The sequence below is a fragment of the Ambystoma mexicanum genome, chromosome 4p, assembly GCF_040938575.1.
Source record: "Ambystoma mexicanum isolate Mex_15411 chromosome 4p, UKY_AmexF1_1, whole genome shotgun sequence".
Taxonomy (NCBI): Eukaryota; Metazoa; Chordata; class Amphibia; order Caudata; family Ambystomatidae; genus Ambystoma; species Ambystoma mexicanum.
The window spans coordinates 31,440,760-31,463,800 of record NC_090927.1 but is presented as its reverse complement, the minus strand read 5'-3'; positions in this window follow the sequence as shown (position 1 = coordinate 31,463,800).

Genomic DNA, 23,041 nt, shown 5'->3' with positions numbered 1-23,041 from the left:
CATAAGTACAATAGAAAGGGCTCATACCTAGAGAGGCATGGATCGATTTGTTGTACATGAACTCAGCAGTTGGGAGCAGAGATACCCAATTGTCTTGTGACTGATTTACAAAACACCTCAGATATTGTTCAAGGGTGCCGTTCAACCGCTCAGTTTGGCCATTGGTTTGAGGATGGAATCCAGAAGAAAGAGCCCTCTCAATCCCCAACAATTTGCACAACGTTGACCAAAACTTAGAGGTATACTGGCTGCCACGATCAGATAAAATCTTTTGTGGGAGACCGTGTAATCTGAATATATCCTTTAGGAAAACTTTAGCATTAATCGAAGCGGAGGGTATTCCAGACAAAGGAGAAAAATGTGCCAACTTGGTATAGGTATCGACTGTTACCATGATGCACGTACAACCTTGGGATTCAGGTAAATCCACGATGAAGTCCGTAGAAATGTTCATCCAAGGACCTGGAGGGATCGGGTTGAGTTGAAGTAACCCCAACGGCTTCTGGATGGAATTCTTGTTTCGTAAGCAAGTCAAACAAGTCTGAATGTAAGCCTGAGTGTCTGCCTTCATGTTGGGCCAATAGAAGGTTCTTTGGAGCAACTCTAGTGTTCTGCGTAAACCTCGATGACCCGCGACTTTTGAGTCATGACACCACCGAAGGGCTTGTACCTGGAGATTGTGTGTGGGAAGAATTAGTCTTCCCCGGTTGAAATACCGTCCGTCCTTTATCTCAACAGGTAATCTTCCTAGGCTGGGCGTGGGTCCTTCTAAAGAAGGAGAAGCTCCCCTAACCTCTTCCAGAAAAGATGACACAGCCAGGACGATTTTGGTATGAGGGAACATGAGTTCTTTCTGATATACCTTGTTGACTTCATTTCTTCGGGACAATGCGTCAGCGACTTGGTTTTGAGAGCCCAGAATGTATGTGATGGAGAAATGAAATTGAGCAAAAAAGTGTGCCCATCTGGCTTGTCGGGTATTGTAGCATTCCTGTTGCCTCAAGATCGGTAGATTCTTGTGATCGGTGCGTATCAGAAATGGGGGCATACTTCCTTGGAGTAGGTGTCTCCATTCCAGACAGGCCAATTTCATGGCTAAAAGTTCTTTCTCGATGACTGAATAATTTTGTTGACTGTTTGTCAAAGTCTTAGAGAAATAAGCTACTGGATGTTCCATGTTATGGTCGGTTTGTAGGAGAACCGCACCTACCACCGCCATAGAGGCATTGGTCTCCATTACGAAGGGCTTCTGTTGGTCAGGCTGCCTGAGAATAGGGGCCGTGCAGTATCTTCTCTTGAGATCGGCAAAACTGTCTTCGGCCTCCTTGTTCCAAAAAAAAGGCATGGAGGATTTCTTTAGCAGAGAAGTGATGGGCAGAGTAAGCCTCGAGAACCCAGGGATGAATTTCCGGGAAAAGTTAGCCAGACCTAGAAACCTTTGGATATCCTTGACAGATGAGGGAGATGGCCATGCGAGAATGGCTTCAACCTTGTTGGGATCCATGGTAATTCCCTTTTCAGAGAGTATGAAACCCAAATATGATATGGACGATTGGGCGAAAGCACATTTCTCTGGTTTCACCAGTAGGCGATGTAATTGGAGTCTGCGTAACACCTCAGATACCTGGGAATTATGTTCTTCCTTCTTACAGGAATATATCAAAATGTCATCAAGGTACACCACAGTGTTGATTCCCAACAGATCGGAAAATATGCGGTCCATGAACCTTTGGAAGAATGAGGGGGCATTAACCAGTCCAAATGGTATCACTCGGTACTCAAAAAGCCCGTAGGGAGTGCGGAAAGCAGTCTTCCATTCATCGCCAGATTTGACCCGAAGCAGATGATATGCGTTCCGAAGTTCGAGCTTTGTGAAAATCACCAATCCCTGAACGGCTTCTAGTATCTCTGAGATGATGGGCATAGGATATATGTCCTTGATAGTAACTTGATTAAGGCCCCTGTAATCAATACAAGGTCTCAACTCCTTGGAGTCTCTCTTGGGTATGAAAAATAAGGAAGCACCTGCCGGGGATTTTGATGGTCAAATCAGTCCGTTGGCTAGGTTGTCATCCAAGTAACCCCGGAGAACTTCCTTTTCGGACATAGAAAGGGGGTACATTCTCCCAAAGGGGACCAAGGCCTGAGGTATGAAGTCAATGGTACAGTCTTCCGGCCGATGAGGAGGGAGTACCAAAGGTTGTTGTTCTTTGAAGATGGCTGCAAATTCCTCGAAGTGCCTGGGTATACAATGAATGGAGCTATTTTCAGTGGCACATAGTGTCTTGACTTTCTCAAACACTGGTCCTAGCAAACATTTCTCTTGACAAAGGGTACAATGAAAACTCAGTAGATTGTCTGTCCAGTTTATTGTTCGATTGTGCTTACGGAGTCAACCAATCTCCAATATAACAGGAAAATGGGCTGCCCTGATAATATCGAACTTTAATACCTCAGAATGTTGTTGGATGGATACTCGCACTTCCTCCGTAGTGTGGGTGATGAGCCCGGAGCATAAAGGAGTGCCATCCACCCCTTCTACCTTCTGGTCTTCCTTTTTGGGAACTCGGACAAGACCCACCTTGTCTGCCCACAAGGTGTCTAGGAAGTTCCCGGCAGCTCCACAGTCGAGCAAGGCTTGTGTCTCCATCTCCTTTCCTCTGAACTGGAGTTGGACGGTGATTACCATCAAACGATGGTCTTCGGAGGATTTAGCCGAAGTCACCGAGAGAGTAGTGTAGGAACTAACTGACGCCCCTCGATAGTCTTTCCTACCGACTACCGAGGGCGTTCGTTTCCCAGCCTCCTCGGGGGTACGTCGGGACAGTCTCTCAAGAGGTGAGTGGCCGAACCACAATAGAGGCACAGACTGCCCTCTCGTCTCCTGTTCTTCTCTTCTGTCGTCAAAGGAGCTCAGGTTGTACCAATCTGCATCGGTTCATCTCTGGGTGGCGGGCGAATAGCAGGTGAGGAGGTGGAACGGTGAGGCTCAAGAAAGGATCCAGAAGGACGAGCCTTCTTCTTCTCGTTCTTTCTTTCGGTCATGCGGAAATCGATCCTGATTACCGCCTTAATGAGATCGGAGAATGAATCAGGGTGGGGTATCCTGGCTAGTTCTTCCTTTAAGTCCTCCCGTAACCCTCTCCGAAATATGGCATACTGTGCTTCTTCCTGCCAACCTGCCTCAGCTGCTATTCTTTTGAAAGAGGACAGGTAAGAAAGCAGGTCTGAATTGCCTTGACGCATGTCGAGGAGGTCCTCGCTAGCTACAAAGGCAGTTTCTGTATGGAGGAAAGTCTGTTTGAGGAGATCCTTGAAGGCTGTATAGTCCTGTAACACTGGGTCAGATTGAGATACTATGGGAGTTGGCCATGCTAGGGCATTACCCGTCATGTGAGTAATCATAAACCCTACCTTGGTATGGTCGGTAGAAAAGGTGCCTCTTCGGAAAGCAAAGTGAATATTGCAGGCATCCAGGAACTCCTTTACTTCCCTTTCGGTGCCATCGAATTTGCCTGATACCAAAGGTGGGGGGGGGAGATCAGCTGTGAGCTGTTCTCAAGCGGCAACCCTTTTTTGAAGGGCGGCATTATCTGTCTTCAGTGTCTGTACCTCCAGACTCAGATTCTGTACCACTGCAATGAGTTCCTGGACTTGTTGTGGGGTTGCCATATCGATATCCCGGCGTTGAAAACTATCAACGTTGACTGGCTGACTCACTACCTTATCAGGCTGATCAGTAATGTCCTCCTCTTCTGTAGAACTCAGCTCGTCTCCCGGTTCCCTTTCCTCCTCACCTGAAGTCGAAGAGTAGTTCAGTTTCTTTCTCCTGACATGTAGAGCGAGAGATCTTTTCTTCTTCAAGAGGTATGGTCGGCCTCAAAAGGAAGCCACCTCAGCTCCTCACTGGAGGCACGGTGACCCCCCCTCCGCGACAGACTAACAACGGAGTGAGGGGAAAAGCCAACGGCATAAAAACCCCTCCGGAGTACTGAAGCGAGCTGAACCGGAACCAGGATAACTCGGTGAAGCGCACACTGCGGATCCAATATGAGGTGAGTACGAAGAAGAGCAAGATTCGGAGACAGAGGTGTGAGCAATGACGAAATTCAAACAAGGGAGGAGGGAATAAGACCACAGAGGAAGATGGAAGGAATACCGGAGCAGTCCGGGAACCACTGAGGGTAAACGGGGAACAGGGAAGAGAGAGGCAGAATCCAGGGAGACAGAGAGACTGGAACACAGGAGAAAAGTAGAAAGCGGGCGGAGCACCGCCAAGGAGAAAACGTAGAGGGAGCGAGAGCAACAGAGGGAATCCGATGTTGCAACGCGCCGACCGTCTAGTGTGGAAAGGATATATACACATAGGTGGCGGCCATGTTGGGAAAGACTAGAACTCTAGTGTCGTCAAGGAGGAAACGTGACGGCACAGTTTAATGGCGGTCAAGTTTCCACCTCTTCCACAGCCGCCAGCGACCCACGGTCGTGACACCTGCTTTCGAATTATTACAGGAGATTCATTCCGAACTTTTCAGAAGTAGTGTTTCCCATTACTCGATTGCTCAAAAAGGAAGCCTACCCGTTTTTCTGGTCCGCTGAGGCGGAGAAGAGCTTCTGTCATCTGAAGAGCCTTTTCTGCTCGGCCCCGATTTTGCAGCATCCGGATCAAACGCTACAGTTTATTCTGGAAACGGACGCATCCGCCATTGCTGTTGGGGCCGTGTTACTTCAGACCATTCAGGAAGTAGAACACCCGGTTGCCTACCTGTCTAAGACTCTCTCTCCCAGCCAACTCAGCTATTCTCTTCTTGAAAAGGAGTTACTGGCGATGAAATAGGCCTGTGAAGAATGGCAGCACCTCCTCATGGGTACCTGCCACCAGTTCCTCATCCGCACGGATCACAAGAATCTGAAAGCCTTACAGGAAATGGAATTTTCCAACTCCAGACAGGCGAGATGGGCCTCCCTATTTTCGCAGTACGATTTCCGGATCACATACATCCCTTGGTCGCTTAATCGACTAGCTGACGCTTTGTCTCGCAAGGACTCCCACACTGAAACAGTGTCTTTCAAGACCAAGCCCATGTTCCACCAAAACCAGATCCTAGCAATGGTGGGTTCCTTTCTTCAAGAGGTGAAGGTCGCTGTCACGCAAGAGTTACCTCATATCACCTTCCTTTCTGACTCCCCCTTCCAAGTAAAGGATGGATGGGTGTTCTATAAGAAGAAGTGGTATATCCCAGAAGGCCCGCTATGCAGAAAGATCCTAAGATGGTGTCATGACTCATGTTTGGTGGGACACAGAAGCGGAAACGGCACCTTAGAACTCACCTCGAGGTCGTTTCTCTGGCCCAACATAAGAAAAGAGGTGTTTGAGTATGTAAGGACTTGTCCAATTTGTGCCAGGACCAAGTATGCCTCGGGCAAACCCCTAGGACTCCTCACTCAGGTAGAGAAGCCGACTTGGCGTGGGGACTCATCTCCACGGACTTTATAGTGGATCTTCCGGAATCTGAATCATGTACTTGTATCATGGTGAAGGTGGACGCTTTTTCCAAGTTGGCCCATTTCTCCCCCCTTCCGGGACTCCCTACTGCAACCAAGATGGAGGAGACCTTTGCCCGAGACATTTTCAAATGACATGGTCTCCCTGACAAGATAATTTACGATCGAGGAAGTCAGTACATTTCTAAATTCTGGACAGCCTTGTGTACCTAATTGGGGGTGGAAAGAGCCCTTTCTTCCTGTTTCCATCAGCAATCCAACGGCCAAACCGAGCGTCTCAACGCCACTCTAGAACAATACCTGAGATGTTTCATTTCCCAGCATCAAGACAATTGGGTCTCTCTACTTCCCACGGCAGAGTTCTCTTATAATAATTCCAAGTACTCCGCCACAGGCCTTTCTCCATTTTTTTGTACTTACGGAGCCCACCCACGATTTCTAATACCAGAGGTACCCCGATTTTCCAACTCACCAGCCGCTGAAGAAGTTTTGAGAAATATCCAAACGGCTCAGACCAGCGAATTGCAAGGATTGGAAGACAGCAGACGAAGGAGACAAGGTGTGGTTGTCTACAAAGTTCCTTCCTCGATGGACACAACCTTCCAAACTGTCTCCACCCTTCCTGGGTTCTTTCCCCATTCTCTCCAAGGTCAACCCTGTGGCCTATCGTCTCCAACTCACCCCATCTCTTAAACGCATTCCCCCTGTTTTTCATTCCTCTCTCCTTAAAACCTATTATCCAGATCCACACCACCGGACTCTCTCCCGGCAAATTCCTGTGTCTACATCCACCCAGGAGGAGTATGAGGTTTCCGCTATTAGAGATTCTAGGTTTTACTGTGGTCTGTTGGAATACCTCCTGTCATGGAAGGGTTACCCAGAGTCGGAGGACTCCTGGGAGCCAGCTTCCCAGGTACATGCCCCTCGGTTGCTTGCCAGATTCCACCGCTTGCACCCAGGAAAGCCTGGGTGGTTGTGGTCTAGGCAGGGGCATACTGTCATCCGCCATCACTGCCATAGCCGAAATTGGTGGATACTTCCGCGTTGGAGCTGGAGACACAGAGGGTAGGGTGTTTTAGTCCCTTCTCTGTGTTCTTGCTTCCAGCTCCAGTTACGTAGCGCAGCGCCGCTGGGAGTATTTAACTCCCCGCATCCCGGCTTGACGCTGCGTTGCAACCCCCATTGGATGCTTTCCTGTTTCCGTGTTTCCTCGCTCTGATCCTTTACCGTCTGCCTTTGGATCTGCCAGAGGGTTTCCCTGTTCTCCGGTGTTCCTGTCTCCCTTGGAACGCTACTCTTTGTTTCATTTTTCCTACCACTGCTTCGAGCGGTGCGCTGCTGTGCTTTATCTCCTGGCGGGTCCGTTACGGCTGTCTGCGCATCCCCCTCTCTCTCTCTCTCCCTCTCTTTCTCTCTCTCTCTCTTTCTCTTTCTCTCTCTCTCTCTCTCTCTCTCTCTCTTTATTCTGGGTTTTTCCCGTACTCTATTCCCGCTGGGCTCCTCTGAGCTGTGCGCTGCTTACCTTCTCCCTCTTCCTGGATCCAGTGCCTCATCTTCGAACTGCCACAAGGAGTTTCCGACTTCCCTGACACTGCTACTCCTTGGCTTCAACTACTTGGACATTCTAAAGCTACGAACTCTGCTGCTTGCCTCTCACCATTGCTCCTGTCAGCGATTGTCCTGTCATCAGGATTGGAAGGGTCGACTCTACACCACAGGGTTTTTGCCCATTTGGGTTTTTCCTTGATTTCTGGCTTGGTTCCGGAAAGGGAGTCACGGGGCAACTGTTCAAACAGCAGTCAGTGTGGCTTCCCTCTGTGACAAGCATATCTATCTAAAGAAGGGGAGAGACTACATTGCACGACGATGCCTACAAGAGACCGACAACTCCGACAGCTCAGGTGAGGAGAGTGTGCTTACAGGGGAGGTACGCCACATCTCTATTCCCAATGTCTTCTTCTTGTTATACTCTACCTCCATTATCTCTTCCATTCAAAACCTCTTCTTAGTGATTTTCTCCCCCTACAATCTCCTCTCTTTTCCCAATGTCTTCTTCTTGTTATATTCTGCCTCTAATCTCTCCTCTATTCACAACCTCTTCTTAATGATTTTCTCCACCTTCAATCTCCCCTCTATTTCCAATGTCTTCTTCTTGTTATACTCTGCCTCCAATCTCTCCTCTATTCACAAACTCTTCTTAGTGATTTTCTCCACCTCCGTTCTCTCTTTTCCCAATGACTTCTTCTTGTTATACTCTGCTTCCAATCTCTCCTCTATTCACAACTACCTCTTAGTGATTTTCTCCACCTCCAATCTCCTCTCTATTCCCAATATCTCCTTATTGTTATACTCTGCCTACATTTTCTCCTCTATCCAAAACCTCTCCTTAGTGATTTTCTCCACCTCCAATCTCCCCTCTATTCCGAATGTCTTCTTCTTGTTATACTCTGCCTCCATTCTCTCTTCTATTCACAACCTCTTCTTAGTTATTTTCTCTACCTCCAATCTCCTCTATTTTCCCAATGTCTTCTTCTTGTTAAACTCTGCCTCCAATCTCTCCTCTATTCACAACCTCTTCTTAGTGATTTTCTCCACCTCCAATCTCCTCTCTATTACCAATGTCTTCTTCTTGTTACACTCTGCAAACAATCTCTCCCCTATTCACAACCTCTTCTTAGTGATTTTCTCCACCTCCAATCTCATCTCTATTACCAATGTCTTCTTCTTGTTATGCTCTGCCTCCATTCTCTCCTCTATTCACCACCTCCTCTTAGTGATTTTCTCCACCTCCAATCTCTGCTCTATTCCCAATGTTCTTCTTCTTGTTATAATCTGCCTCCAATATCTCCTCTATTCACATCCTCTTCTTTGTAATTTTCTCCACCTCCAATCTGCTCTCTATTACCAATGTCTACTTCTTGTTATGCTCTGCCTCCATTCTCTCATCTATTCACAACCTCCTCTTAGTGATTTTCTCCACCTCCAATCTCCTCTCTATTACCAATGTCTACTTCTTGTTATAATCTGCCTCTGGAGTGGACGGAGAGTGGCAGTCCTGCAGGAGAGTCTGTTGCCCGTTTATACTGTTTTCAGCGTGGGGGAGGACCCTTACATAAACCCCTTCTATCCGCGGAGCGGACGCGGAGTGGACGGAGAGTGGCAGTCCTGCAGGAGAGTCTGTTGCCCGTTTCTACTGTTTTCAGCGTGGGGGAGGACCCTTACATAAACCCCTTCTATCCGCGGAGCGAACGCGGAGTGGACGGAGAGTGGCAGTCCTGCAGGAGAGTCTGTTGCCCGTTTCTACTGTTTTCAGCGTGGGGGAGGACCCTTACATAAACCCCTTCTATCCGCAGAGCGGACGCTGAGTGGACGGAGAGTGGCAGTCCTGCAGTCATGACTGCCAGGGCTGCAAGGGCAAACAGAGAAATGCGGGAAATTGTCATGAACCCAGAGCAGAATGACCCTCCGAGAGAGGAAGAAATGGAAGAAGAGGGTAGACGCCTGAGGAGCGCCAAACTATGCCAGAAACAGCAGAGTCAAAAACAACAACAAACATCAATATCCAAGGATTACCTAGCGACATTGCCTCAAATGGGCTCCCCAAAACCGATGTTCCAGCAAGAGCCAGCGAACACCACAAAGGTACAACCAACCAAAAGCAAAGTCTTCCGGCCTCCAGTCTTAGAAGACCCCAAATCAGACCAACACGACCCCCAGGAACGACCATCCTTAACTGGAGGAGCAACTGATGATATATGGGCAAAGAGCCTGGAAATCAAGAAAGTCGAGGCCTCGGCTGGCCGGAAAGACACCCTGTCGCCACTCCGAGCCGCCGCGGTTGAGCGGGACCCCGCGGAGGCGGCCCTCGAAGGGGGACCGCGGTCCGCGTGGGATGGCGAGGAGGGGCTGACGGAGAGGGAAGACACGGCTAAGGAGGTCGGAGCCGCCGGGAGAGCGAGCCTCGGAGTGGGAGCTAGGCTCGCCGGTCCGGCGCAGCCCCCCATACCTCCCTCCCCCGGAGCACCGCAGGGCGCTCCCCGCCCCACGGCGGGAGCTCTCGGAGGAGGGCTGCCGGGCGTGGAAGTTGCTGAGGTAGGGAGGGTAAAAGAGATGGATGGTACGACTGCCTCAGGAGAGGCCGAACCGGAGGAGGTGGCGGGCACCCCACCTGAGGAGAACGGGCAGGGGGAGCCCGATAGAGAGCTGCACACCACAGGAGTATCACCGACGTGTTCACTAGCGGAAAGGAAAGTGAAAGTGGTGGCTCTCATTCACAAAGAGGCGGAGGAAAGTGCAGAGACCAGTTGGGTCTCAGAAAAAATCAATGTACAAGGGCCATCAAACCCCAACAAAAAGAAAAGACAGAGAACAAGTTCCTTGCCTCTCAAGAAACTCAAGAACCGTACAACAACGAAAAATAAGATCAGCAGCAGAACGAAAAAAAGGCCCCAGAAGCTCGAACAGCAACAAAAAACACCTGACCAATTGATGGTCAAAACAAATGAAAACGACCCACAGAGAGGAGAAGGAGGGGCACTTAAAAACTCAATAAAGGATTACTTTTACGCAAACATTAGACAAAAAGCAACAAAAGAGTACCCACAGAGGGAACTTACAGATCTTGAAATACTGGAAGCTTTAAACGACTGCTTGCCGGTAGCAAAACTACGCAGAGTTGAGCACTATGTCAGTGATAACCGGCCACATAGTAAAAGACGGTCCTCAGGAGAAAGTAATAAGGCACAAGGACAGCTGAGTGACAAAGTGGGGCCTGAGGGGGAACCACCGTGCCCGATGTTACCCCAAAAGATTCCCACGAACTCACCAAGAGGCCAGCAAAATCTGAAGCCGACAAAAGTCATAGAGAAGGGGGAATTGAAGAGAAATCCGGGCAAAGAGTCAGAAATGGGGACTGTCATGTCCGAGCACAAAGAAAACCCCCACACCATCCAAGAGGAGAGCCTCATTATAGTTGACCCGAAAGGCCCAATGGATTTAACAACAGAAATAAAGGAAGGCTCCTGCAAGCTAAATCCGGCAACACCCTCACTCCCAGAGGGTACAGCCTTGAATGTTGACAACTTCACAGGAACAGACAGAGACAAAGTTCATAAAACCCCAAACAAAACGCTGGTGCCAGAAAAACTCAACCAAGCGGGGCTCTTCAAAGCCCAAAATGAAAACATGACAATAGGAAGGCCATCCACAGCAGACTTAGTCGAACTAAACCAAGAAAACCTTACGAGACCCCTAATCAACCAAAACTTGAACACGGGGGGAAATGACAATCGAAGTTACCACATCGACAAAAATCGAAAAGGAAGAGCCTCATTAGAAACAACAAGGCCAATTCGAGGCAGCTGGACAAATCAGACAACAATGTTAACTGAATCCCCCTTAAGAAGAACCTCGCCACATCATTCGACCAGCCCGACGGATTCCTCAAATAAAAAAAAAATGGACTTACTGTCAATTATGTCATCAGTGAACATTGCATTGGCACCATTCATGAAACTTTATGAAACTATCGCTGACTCCTTGAAAGACCACACAAGCATCCAAGCGATGATCCACAGCAAAGTTATCTTCTTAGAAGCATATGTCATGGCTTTGGAAGCCAGAAAATCAAGCACAGTTATAATAAATGACGAGGGTTCGCCTTCACGACAAAAAGAGCAGTATGAAGACAAAGAACAAAGACCGGTGAATAAAACCAGGGGGACTCAAACCATAGCTATTACAGGCCATACAACAAATAATCCACCAACAGAGGGTGCAAATAAAGAGGCGAATTTAAAACAAACTGAGAACCAATCAACAAAGAGACCACCACCTAGACAACCCTCAACTGGAAACCAAACTGCAGAAGGTATTTTTCAACTTTTCACACGACCAGTAAAACACAAGAAAAAATCACAAATGAAAGGCAAAGAAATAGAGTCGAGGCAAACAAAAAACCCTGAAACATCAGAAAAAAGAACCATCAGCCTATCGCCGTCAACAATTGAAATGCCAGAAAAAAGAACCTTTACCCTATCTCCATCAACAATTGATCGCATCGAAGGCGAAGAATTGATGAATCTGAGCCAACACCTGGCAGAAAACTCGCCTACGAGTCTAGCTGCACATTGCTCCAGTGAAGCATCAACTTCACAATCTCACAAAGAAAAGGATAATACAGAATTTACAAGAAGAAACGAAGAAGTGATTGGAGAAAAAGCAGCAAAAAATTCTAGGGAAAACGCGAAGAATATAAAGAACAAGGGCGCCAGTCCAATTGATACAGATAGACAGACAAAGCCAAAAAGGATGCAGAAAGAAACAAAAAAAGAAAACGAAAGGTCAAAATCGAGACCCAGAGACAACCAGACCTCAGGAAACTGGAAAAAAGAACAAAGATACAACTCCTCCAGACAGAAAGAGGGTGAACGCGGTAAATCAAGAAGGAGATCAGAAGGTAGATGGAACGAACAAAAACACAAAAGAAAGTCGTCTAGAAACATAACACCAGGCAGACCGCGTTCTCAATCCACGAATGCCCACAACAAAACCAACACTGAAAAACGACTCAGCCCGCCACGAGACAAAGGAGAAATGATCTTTCGGTACAGATCCAGAACACAGAAATATAACCTAAAACCAAAAAAAGTGGACAAAGCTAAATAGCGTATAAAGCTGACACAAGTGAAAGAAAACAGAGACGAAATAATCTTGAACCGAAACTCAGTGCTAACACTGTTTAAATACATTCGAAAGCTGAATCAAATAAAATCAGAAGATCTGCTTGTAGTAGAGCCAAGCCACGTAAATGCAAAAGCAAAAACGGTACTCTACGTAACATCAACAACGTTGAAAAACCTGATCCTCGACTGTAGTGAAGAGCTGGACGAAATGGGCTACGAAGTCAAAGTGCAATCAACCAAAAGCGAAGAAGACAATAAAAGGGAGGCTGAAAACAAAAGGCGCATTACGCCCAGCAGAAAGCAAGTAGACAGACACCCAAAAAGTGCCTTAGGAAGAACCGGCCGCAATAAATCGCCTGAAAAAAACAAGGACAGAGCAAGAGCCCGGGAAGTTGAAGAGAAACTGAGGGAAAATCGACAAGCCTCGAAAGAAAACAAAAATTATGAAAGTTTCACAAAAACCAAAGATACAAAAAAACTTAATAAAGCCAAGGCAATTCCAGAAATAACAGCCAAACTTTCAACAGAAAAATTTCCCCAAAAAAGATGCGAACCCACGAAAGGCATATGGTCCTGGTTGCCCAAAATCCTGAGGGAAAAAAAGCAAACATAGCAACTCGCGAGAGACGAGCACATTCTACATGACAGACATCGCGCGACCCCCTTAAAGTGCGAACTAAAAATGTGCTCATGGAACACGAGAGGACACATCCATCTACTGTCTCCAAAAGACATGGACCTGGGGTCATATGACCTTTTATGCCTCCAAGAGACCTGGCTGACTGAACCCCCTGCAATAGGGGGGTTCGAAGTCATCCTTGCACCAGCCAAACAAGGATGTCGAGGAAGACCTTCGTCGGGCTTATTGATTGCGTCTAAAAAAGACTCAGGGATCAAACTAGAAGAAACATTGATCAGCAACCAAATGATTCTGATGGTTAAGGCGGCATGGAGCCGTTGGAGTACCGTTAAAAACGCCTAGGAGAAAGTCACCTTAATCGTAGCAAACACCTACTGGAACCCCGCAAGCATAGAACCTACCGCCTACATAGAGAAAATGGAGGACGCGATAGATGAGGCACTATCGGAACACCTGGTAAAATACTTCCTCATTTGCGGAGACCTGAACGCTACGTGCATGAGCTCGGCAGAAAGAGAGGCGGACCTAGGCCACAACTCAACAGGCAAACAACGCGGCAACCTATGGGTCAAATTGATGAATTCAAGAAACCTTCACAATTTGCACGAAGCATTCCCAGACCTAAATCGCCCGCCATCATGGGAAAGGAATGAATTGACAGGTACCATAGACTACATCTACGTCACTGAACCATTACTGGCAATAACGAAAGATTTTGTAATTACAAGAGTTACAGCCAGTGACCACAACCCCCTGTCAATAACCTGGATGTCAATAAGGCCCCAGAATGAGTACGTTGAGCATCAAGTCATAGCCAACACGAAGGGAAACCGTCTACACCTTACAACTGATGCCATTGAGGAAATAGAAAAAGGATTCATCTCAATGCCAAATCATTTGGGCAAAAATAATACAGACTATACGCCATTCCTGACGAAGTTTAAGAAGACTCGTAAAATAAAAACAAACAGTGGAAATCCCCCAAGACACGTGTATGACCTAACACTGGTGGAGAAACGTCGGGCACTGCGGAAAATACAACGCAAAGCAAAATCTTCAGGATCTCCAGGGGCTGTGAGAGCGGCAGAAGCGGAAACCAAACTCTACAAAGCATGGGTAAAAGGCCACAGACTGTCTCTCTATCAACAAGATGCTGAAAACATTCTAAAAGCGATAAGTGGCAAAAACATAAAAGAATTTTGGAAAATTTTGAGAGCGGTTAACGAAACCCAAGAAAACACAATCATAACCGAGATTGGGGAAACTACTTGGACAAAACATTACACTACTATGTACCAGGCACCAAGTACCAACTTAAAACTACAGGGCGAAATGTCTCCTGAGCCATGGATAATCATAGATGATCCACAGGAAATCCGATTGAAAATCAGAGGCTTAAAAAACTCCCACGCCCCAGGACCCGATGGGATCACGAACTCCGATCTAAAAACACTTGAAAATGAGTGGGCAAGTCTGCTAAGTAAAATCTTTGGCAGATGCTGCAACTTAAAAACGATACCACCCTCATGGAAACAAGCAACAATCGTTCCAATATTCAAGAAAGGAGACAAAAAGGACCCGATAAATTACAGACCAATTGCGCTCCAGGATGTCATAGGTAAAGTGTTTGGCTCAATGCTTCTCGACCGCTTCAAGATCTGGGCGGAGGAATCACCCTGTAACGACCCACTCCAAACGGGATTCAAAAGAAATCTGGGCACGACAGCCAACATTCTAATGCTAAATGTGCTGAAAAACAGAGTACTGGAAGGAGGAACGAGAATCTTTGTGGCGTTCATCGATCTGACACAAGCATTCGACCGGATAGACAGGGCCCGCCTATGGTCCAAACTTGAAACCTGGGATTGTCCACCGTCTATATTAAACCCGATTAAGGCACTATACACCGACACTTCAATACGCATCTGACTTGATCAAAATGGCCTTTTATCATCACCCATCCCAACAGCGAGAGGAGTGAAGCAGGGGTGCCCGTTGGCCCAGGCCCTGTTTCTGGCATTCATTGGTGACATCCAAAACGAGGATCCAAAAATTCGAGCATTTCCTCCAAAAATCTGCAAAATCCCGATAACACGATTGCTTTACGCAGACGACTTGGTCCTAATGGATCACACACCAATTGGTCTGCAGCGCCAACTGACAAAGCTTCAAGGGTATATGCAAGAAAACAAACTGGAAATAAACGTAAAGAAAACAAAATTCTTAGTATTGGAAAAAGCGACCAGGAAAACAGAAAAACTGAAACTAACTTTGGAAGGATCACTGATCGAGCGAGTGTTCGACTTCAAATACTTGGGAGTAAGCCTAGACTCCTCTTCGCAAGACAACTCCCTCATGGTCAGCCGCTTCTCGAAGCAACGAGCTGGGGGTAGATCTCTCTCCGCAGCAGGGGCCTCCCTCTGGAACAGCCTTCCTGCCTCCCTGAAACTTGAGGAGAACCATCTCTGGTTCCGGAAGCACCTCAAAACCTTCCTCTTCGCTTCTGCCTTCTCTCTCCCTCTCCCCTGCTAAACCTGCTAAACTCCCCACTGAAGTTTGCACTAAACCTGCATCTGGGCCACTCTGTGACCTCGGTCCAGGGCCCAGCCACTCTCCACTTGCACTGCCTCCCTGGCTCCCCCTGCACTGTGGGACTGTCACTGCATCCCTACAGCCCCCTTCCCAGCACTTGCTCTGCACTTACCTCGCACTTGCCACCAGCTGGCCCTTTTATTATTATTTATTATTTTATTACGCTACTTACCTTGTACTGCACTTTCCCCCCCACCTCCTCCCCCTGCACTTTCTCCTTTTCCCCTTACCTCTGCACTTGCGCGATCTGAATGACACCTGGCCTAGTAGGATCGTTTGTCTGTCTTCCCCTTGTTTCCCCCCTCCCTGCCTCGTCGCGCCTTGAAACACTTGTGTATAGGCGCGTTACAAATACCATATCATATCATATCATATCATATCATAAAGCCATGCAATCGGTCCTGATGTCCAAAGCCAACAAATTGGCAGCCCAAGCTAGGGCCATAGATAAAAAGTTTGGAAGATTCTCACTGATCCCTGTGCTAGAACATTATAAGAAAAAGGTGATGCCGACATTAACATATGGGGGAGATGCTATGATGAACTTACCACGATCCATTTGGACAAAAATTGAGGCAAAGTTTTGGCGAAAAGTCCTCAGACTCCCAAACTCGACCCCAATAGCCTCAATCCGACGAGAGCTTAGCTTGCCCTCTCTCAGAAGTTCAGTCTCACAATCGTCTCTAAGACTGTTCAGGAAATGCCGGATGGCTGAGCCACCATCAATATACTTTCTCATCAATCTCGAAATAGAAAGGAACACAAGCAAATCCCTTAAAAAATGGAAAGAAGAAAACATCAGCTTGCTAGAACAGGTCAATGCAGACGAAGAACAACTAATAAAGTACCCAAAGAGAACCTTCACCAAAATCAAAGAACTCGACTGGATAAACACCCTGGAGACAGCAGGAAAAAATAAATTAACCTTACACCTGCCTCCAAACACGAAAAAACTCAATGAACTCCAGGAATATATAAAGAAGTTTCCGTCCAGGAAAGGGAGAGACACGCTGATGAGAGCCCGTTTAAATGTCTTGCAGACAAATGAGATCTTGTCAATTAGAGGCCAGTCGGGAAACAACAGTTGTCGATTTTGTGAGATACAAGAAAAGGAAACAATCCGCCACTTGCTCCTAAAATGTGCCTCAAACCAACATATAAGAAGTCGATACTTAAAATCAACCTTCACAGATTTCATCATAGAAGACGAAGAAATATGTTGGTCTCGTTTGATTGGAGGCGACAAAACATCATGGCAAATAGCTTCCTATAAAATCTTGGAAGCCATAAACTGGCCGACAAAGGCACATTTTTAGAGAGCTGTTCTCATTTTCTTTCTTTTTCTTTTTTTCTTTCCGTCACGACCACAGACAAAAGACAGAAACCTCAAATTTTGTAAAAATCTTTTGATTAAATACAAATAAAATTTAAAAAAAAAAAATAAATAATCTGCCTCCAATCTCTCCTCTATTCCCAACCTTTTCTTAGTGATTTTCTCCAACTCCAATCTCCTCTCTATTCCCAATGTTTTCTTCTTGTTATACTCTGCCTCCAATCTGTCCTCTATTCACAACCTATTCTTAATGATTTTCTCCACCTCCAATCTCCTCTCTATTACCAATGTCTTCTGCTTGTTATACTCTGCCTCCATTCTCGCTTCTATTCACAACCTCTTTTTAATGATTTTCTTCACCTCCAATTTCCTCTATTTTCCCAATGTCTTCATCTTGTTATGCTCTGCCTCCAATCGGTCCTCTATTCACAACCTATTCTTAGTTATTTTCTACAACTCCAATCTCCTCTCTATTACCAAAGGCTTCTTCTTGTTATGCTCTGCCTCCAATCTCTCCTCTATTCAAAAACTCTTCTTAGTGATTTTCTCCACCTCCAATCTCGTCTCTATTCCCAATGTCTTCTTCTTGTATTACTCCGCTTCCAATATCTCCTCTATTCACAAACTTTTCTTATTGATTTTCTCCACCTCCAATCTTCTCTCTATGCCAAATATCTCTTTTTGTTATATGTCGTCTCCAATCTCTCCTCTATTCACAACCTCTTCTTAGTGATTTCCTCCACCTCCATTCTCCTCTTTAGTCCCAATGTCTTCCTCTTGTTATACTCTGCTAGGAATATCTCCTCTATTCACAACCTCTTCTTAGTGATTTTCTCCACCTCCATTCTCATCTTTAGTCCCATTGTCTTATTCTTTTATACTCTACCTCCAATCTCTCCTCTATTCACAAATTCTTCTTAGTGATTTTCTCCACCTCCAATCTCCTCTCTATTACCAATGTTTTCTTCTTGTGATACACTGCCTCCAATCTCTCCTCTATTCACAACCTCTTCTTAATGATTTTCTCCATCTCCAATCTCCTCTCTTTTCCAACTGTCTTCTTTTTGTTATACTTTGCCTCCAATCTGTCCTCTATTCACAACCTACTCTTAGTGATTTTCTGCACCTCCAATCTCCTCTTTATTCCCAATGTCTTCTTCTTGTTATGATCTGCCTCCAATCTCTCCTCTATCAACATCCTCTTCGCAGTGATTTTGTCCACCTCCAATCTCCTCTCTATTCCCAATGTCTTCTTCTCGTTATACTCTGCCTCAAATCTCTCCTCTATTCAGACCCTCTTCTTAGTGATTTTCTCCACCTCCAATCTCCTCTCTGTTCCCAATGATTCTTCTTGTTATACTCTGCCTCCATTCTCTCTTCTATTCACAACCTCTTCTTAATGATTTTCTACATCTCCAATCTCTACTCTTTTCCCAATGTCTTCTTCTGGTTATATGCTGCCTCCAATCTCTCCTCTATTCACAACCTCGTCTTAGTGATTTTCTCCACCTCCAATCTCCTCTATATTCCCAATGTCTTCTTCTTGTTATACTCTGCTTCCAATATCTCTTTTATTCACAACCTCCTCTTAGTGATTTTCTCCACCTCCAATCTCCTCTCTATTACCAATGTCTTCTTCTTGTTATAATCTGCCTCCAATCTCTCCTCTATTCACAACCTCCTCTTAGTGATTTTCTCCACCTCCAATCTCCTCTCTATTACCAATGTCTTCTTCTTGTCATGCTCTGCCTCCACTCTCTCCTCTATTCACAACCTCATCTTAGTGATTTGCTCCACCTCCAATCTCCTATCTATTACCAATGTCTTCATCTTGTTATACTCTGCCTCCAATCTCTCCTCTATTCACAAACTCTTGTTAATGATTTTCTCCACCTCCAATCTCCTATTACTAATGTCTTCTTCTTGTTATACTCTGCCTCCATTCTCTCTTCTATTCACACCCTCTTCTTAATGATTTTCTCCAGCTCCAATCGCCTCTCTATTCCCAATGTCTTCTTCTTGTTATACTCTGCCTCCATTCTCTCTTCTATTCACAACCTCTTCTTAATGATTTTCTACACCTCCAATCTCCTCCCTTTTCCCAATGTCTTCTTCTTGTTATACTCTGCCTCCAATCTCTCCTCTATTCACAAACTCTTCCTAGTGATTGTCTCCACCTCCAATCTCCTCTCTATTCCCAATGTCTTCTTCTTTTATTACTTCGCTTCCAATAACTCCTCTATTCACAAACCTTTCTTAGTGATTTTCTCCACCTCCAATCTCCTCTCTATTACCAATGTCTTCTTCTTGTTATACTCTGCCTCCAATCTCTCCTCTATTCAAAAACTCTTCTTAGTGATTTTCTCCACCTCCAATCTCGTCTCTATTCCCAATGTCTTCTTCTTGTATTACTCTGCTTCCAATATCTCCTCTATTCACAAACTTTTCTTATTGATTTTCTCCACCTCCAATCTTCTCTCTATGCCCAATATCTCTTTTTGTTATATGCTGTCTCCAATCTCTCCTCTATTCACAACCTCTTCTTAGTGATTTTCTCCACCTCTAATCTCCTCTTTATTCCCAATGTCTTCTTCGTGTTACACTCTGCAAACAATCTCTCCCCTATTCACAACCTCTTCTTAGTGATTTTCTCCACCTCCATTCTCCTCTTTAGTCCCAATGTCTTCTTCTTGTTATACTCTGCTTAGAATATCTCCTCTATTCACAACCTCTTCTTAGTGATTTTCTCCACCTCCATTCTCATCTTTAGTCCCAATGTCTTATTCTTTTATACCCTACCTCCAATCTCTCCTCTATTCACAAATTCTTCTTAGTGATTTTCTCCACCTCCAATCTCCTCTCTATTACCAATGTCTTCTTCTTGTATTACTCCGCTTCCAATATCTCCTCTATTCACAAACTTTTCTTATTGATTTTCTCCACCTCAAATCTTCTCTCTATGCCCAATATCTCTTTTTGTTATATGCTGTCTCCAATCCCTCCTCTATTCACAACCTCTTCTTAGTGATTTTCTCCACCTCTAATCTCCTCTTTATTCCCAATGTCTTCTTCTTGTTACACTCTGCAAACACTCTCTCCCCTATTCACAACCTCTTCTTAGTGATTTTCTCCACCTCCATTCTCCTCTTTAGTCCCAATGTCTTCTTCTTGTTATACTCTGCTTGGAATATCTCCTCTGTTCACAACCTCTTCTTAGTGATTTTCTCCACCTCCATTCTCATCTTTAGTCCCAATGTCTTATTATTTTATACTCTACCTCCAATCTCTCCTCTATTCACAAATTCTTCTTAGTAATTTTCTCCACCTCCAATCTCCTCTCTATTACCAATGTCTTCTTCTTGTTATACGCTGCCTCCAATCTCTCCTCGATTCACAACCTATTCTTAGTGATTTTCCCCACCTCCAATCTCCTCTCTATTACCAATGTCTTTTTCTTGTTACACTCTGCAAACAATCTCTCCCCTATTCACAACCTCTTCTTAGTGATTTTCTCCACCTCCAAATCTCATCTCTATTACCAATGTCTTCTTCTTGTTATGCTCTGCCTCCATTCTCTACTTTATTCACAACCTCCTCTTAGTGATTTTCTCCACCTACAATCTCTGCTCTATTCCCAATGTTCTTCTTCTTGTTATAATCTGCCTCCAATCTCTCCTCTATTCACATCCTCTTCTTAGTAATTTTATCCACCTCCAATCTCCTCTCTATTACCAATGTCTTCTTCTTGTTATGCTCTGCCTCCATTCTCTCCTCTATTCACAACCTCCTCTTAGTGATTTTCTCCACCTCCAATCTCCTCTCTATTCCCAATGTCTTCTTCTTGTTATAATCTGCCTCCAATCTCTCCTCTATTCCCAACCTTTTCTTAGTGATTTTCTACACCTCCAATCTCCTCTCTATTACCAATGTCTTCTTCTTGTATTACTCCACTTCCAATATCTCCTCTATTCACAAACTTTTCTTATTGATTTTCTCCACCTCCAATCTTCTCTCTATGCCCAATATCTCTTTTTGTTATATGCTGTCTCCAATCCCTCCTCTATTCACAACCTCTTCTTAGTGATTTTCTCCACCTCTAATCTCCTCTTTATTCCCAATGTCTTCTTCTTGTTACACTCTGCAAACAATCTCTCCCCTATTCACAACCTCTTCTTAGTGATTTTCTCCACCTCCATTCTCCTCTTTAGTCCCAATGTCTTCTTCTTGTTATACTCTGCTTGGAATATCTCCTCTATTCACAACCTCTTCTTAGTGATTTTCTCCACCTCCATTCTCATCTTTAGTCCCAATGTCTTATTCTTTTATACTCTACCTCCAATCTCTCCTCTATTCACAAATTCTTCTTAGTGATTTTCTCCGCCTCCAATATCCTCTTTATTCCCAATGTCTTCTTCTTGTTATGCTCTGCCTCCATTCTCTCCTCTATTCGCAACCTCCTCTTAGTGATTTTCTCCACCTCCAATCTCCTCTCTATTACCAATGTCTTCTTCTTGTTATAATCTTCCTCCAATTTCTCCTCTATTCACAACCTCCTCTTAGTGATTTTCTCCGCCTCCAATATCGTCTCTATTACCAATGGCTTCTTCTTGTTATGCTCTGCCTCCATTCTCTCCTCTATTCACAACCTCCTCTTATTGATTTTCTCCGCCTCCAATATCCTCTCTATTACCAATGGCTTCTTCTTGTTATGCTCTGCCTCCATTCTCTCCTCTATTCACAACCTCCTCTTATTGATTTTCTCCACCTCCAATCTCCTCTCTATTACCAATGTCTTCTTCTTGTTATAATCTGCCTCCAATCTCTCCTCTATTCACAACCTCCTCTTAGTGATTTTCTCCACCTACAATCTCCTCTCTAATACCAATGTCTTCATCTTGTTATACTCTGCCTCCAAATCGCTCCTCTATTCACAAACTCTTGTTAATGATTTTCTCCACCTCCAATTTCCTCTCTTTTCCCAATGTCTTCGGCTTGTTATACTCTGCCTCCAATCTCTCCTCTATTCACAAACTCTTCTTAATGATTTTCTCCAGCTCCAATCTCCTCTCTATTCCTAATGTCTTCTTCTTGTTATATTCTGCCTCCATTCTCTCTTCTATTCACAACCTCTTCTTAATGATTTTCTACACCACCAATCTCCTCTCTTTTCCCAATGTCTTATTCTTCTTATACTCTGCCTCCAATCTCTCCTCTATTCACAAACTCTTCCTAGTGATTTTCTCCACCTCCAATCTCCTCTCTATTCCCAATGTCTTCTTCTTGTCATGCTCTGCCTCCAATATCTCCTCTATCAACATCCTCTTCTTAGTGATTTTGTCCACCTCCAATCTCCACTCTATTACCAATGTGTTCTTCATGGTATGCTCTGCCTCCATTCACTCCTCTATTCACAACCTCCTCTTAGTGATTTTCTCCACCTCCAATCTCCTCTCTATTCCCAATGTCTTCTTCTTGTTATAATCTGCCTCCAATCTCTCCTCTATTCACAACCTCCTCTTAGTGATTTTCTCCACCTCCAATCTCCTCACCATTACCAATGTCTTCTTCTTGTTATAATCTGCCTCCATTCTCTCTTCTATTCACAACCTCTTTTTAATGATTTTCTTCACCTCCAATTTCCTCTATTTTCCCAATGTCTTCATCTTGTTATGTTCTGCCTCCAATCGATCCTATATTCACAACATATTCTTAGTTATTTTCTCCACCTCCAATCTCCTCTCTATTACCAAAGCCTTCTTCTTGTAATACTCTGCCTCCAATCTCTCCTCTATTCACATCCTCTTCTTAGTGATTTTTTCCACCTCCAATCTGCTCTCTATTACCAATGTCGTCTTCTTGTTATGCTCTGCCTCCATTCTCTCCTCTATTCGCAACCTCCTCCTAGTGATTTTCTCCACCTCCAATCTCCTCTCTATTACCAATGTCTTCTTCTTGTTATAATCTTCCTCCAATTTCTCCTCTATTCACAACCTCCTCTTAGTGATTTTCTCCACCTCCAATATCCTCTCTATTACCAATGGCTTCTTCTTGTTATGCTCTGCCTCCATTCTCTCCTCTATTCACAACCTCCTCTTAGTGATTTGCTCCACCTCCAATCTCCTATCTATTACCAATGTCTTCATCTTGTTATACTCTGCCTCCAATCTCTCCTCTATTCACAAATTCTTGTTAATGATTTTCTCCACCTCCAATCTCCTATTACTAATGTCTTGTTCTTGTTATACTCTGCCTCCATTCTCTCTTCTATTCACACCCTCTTCTTAATGA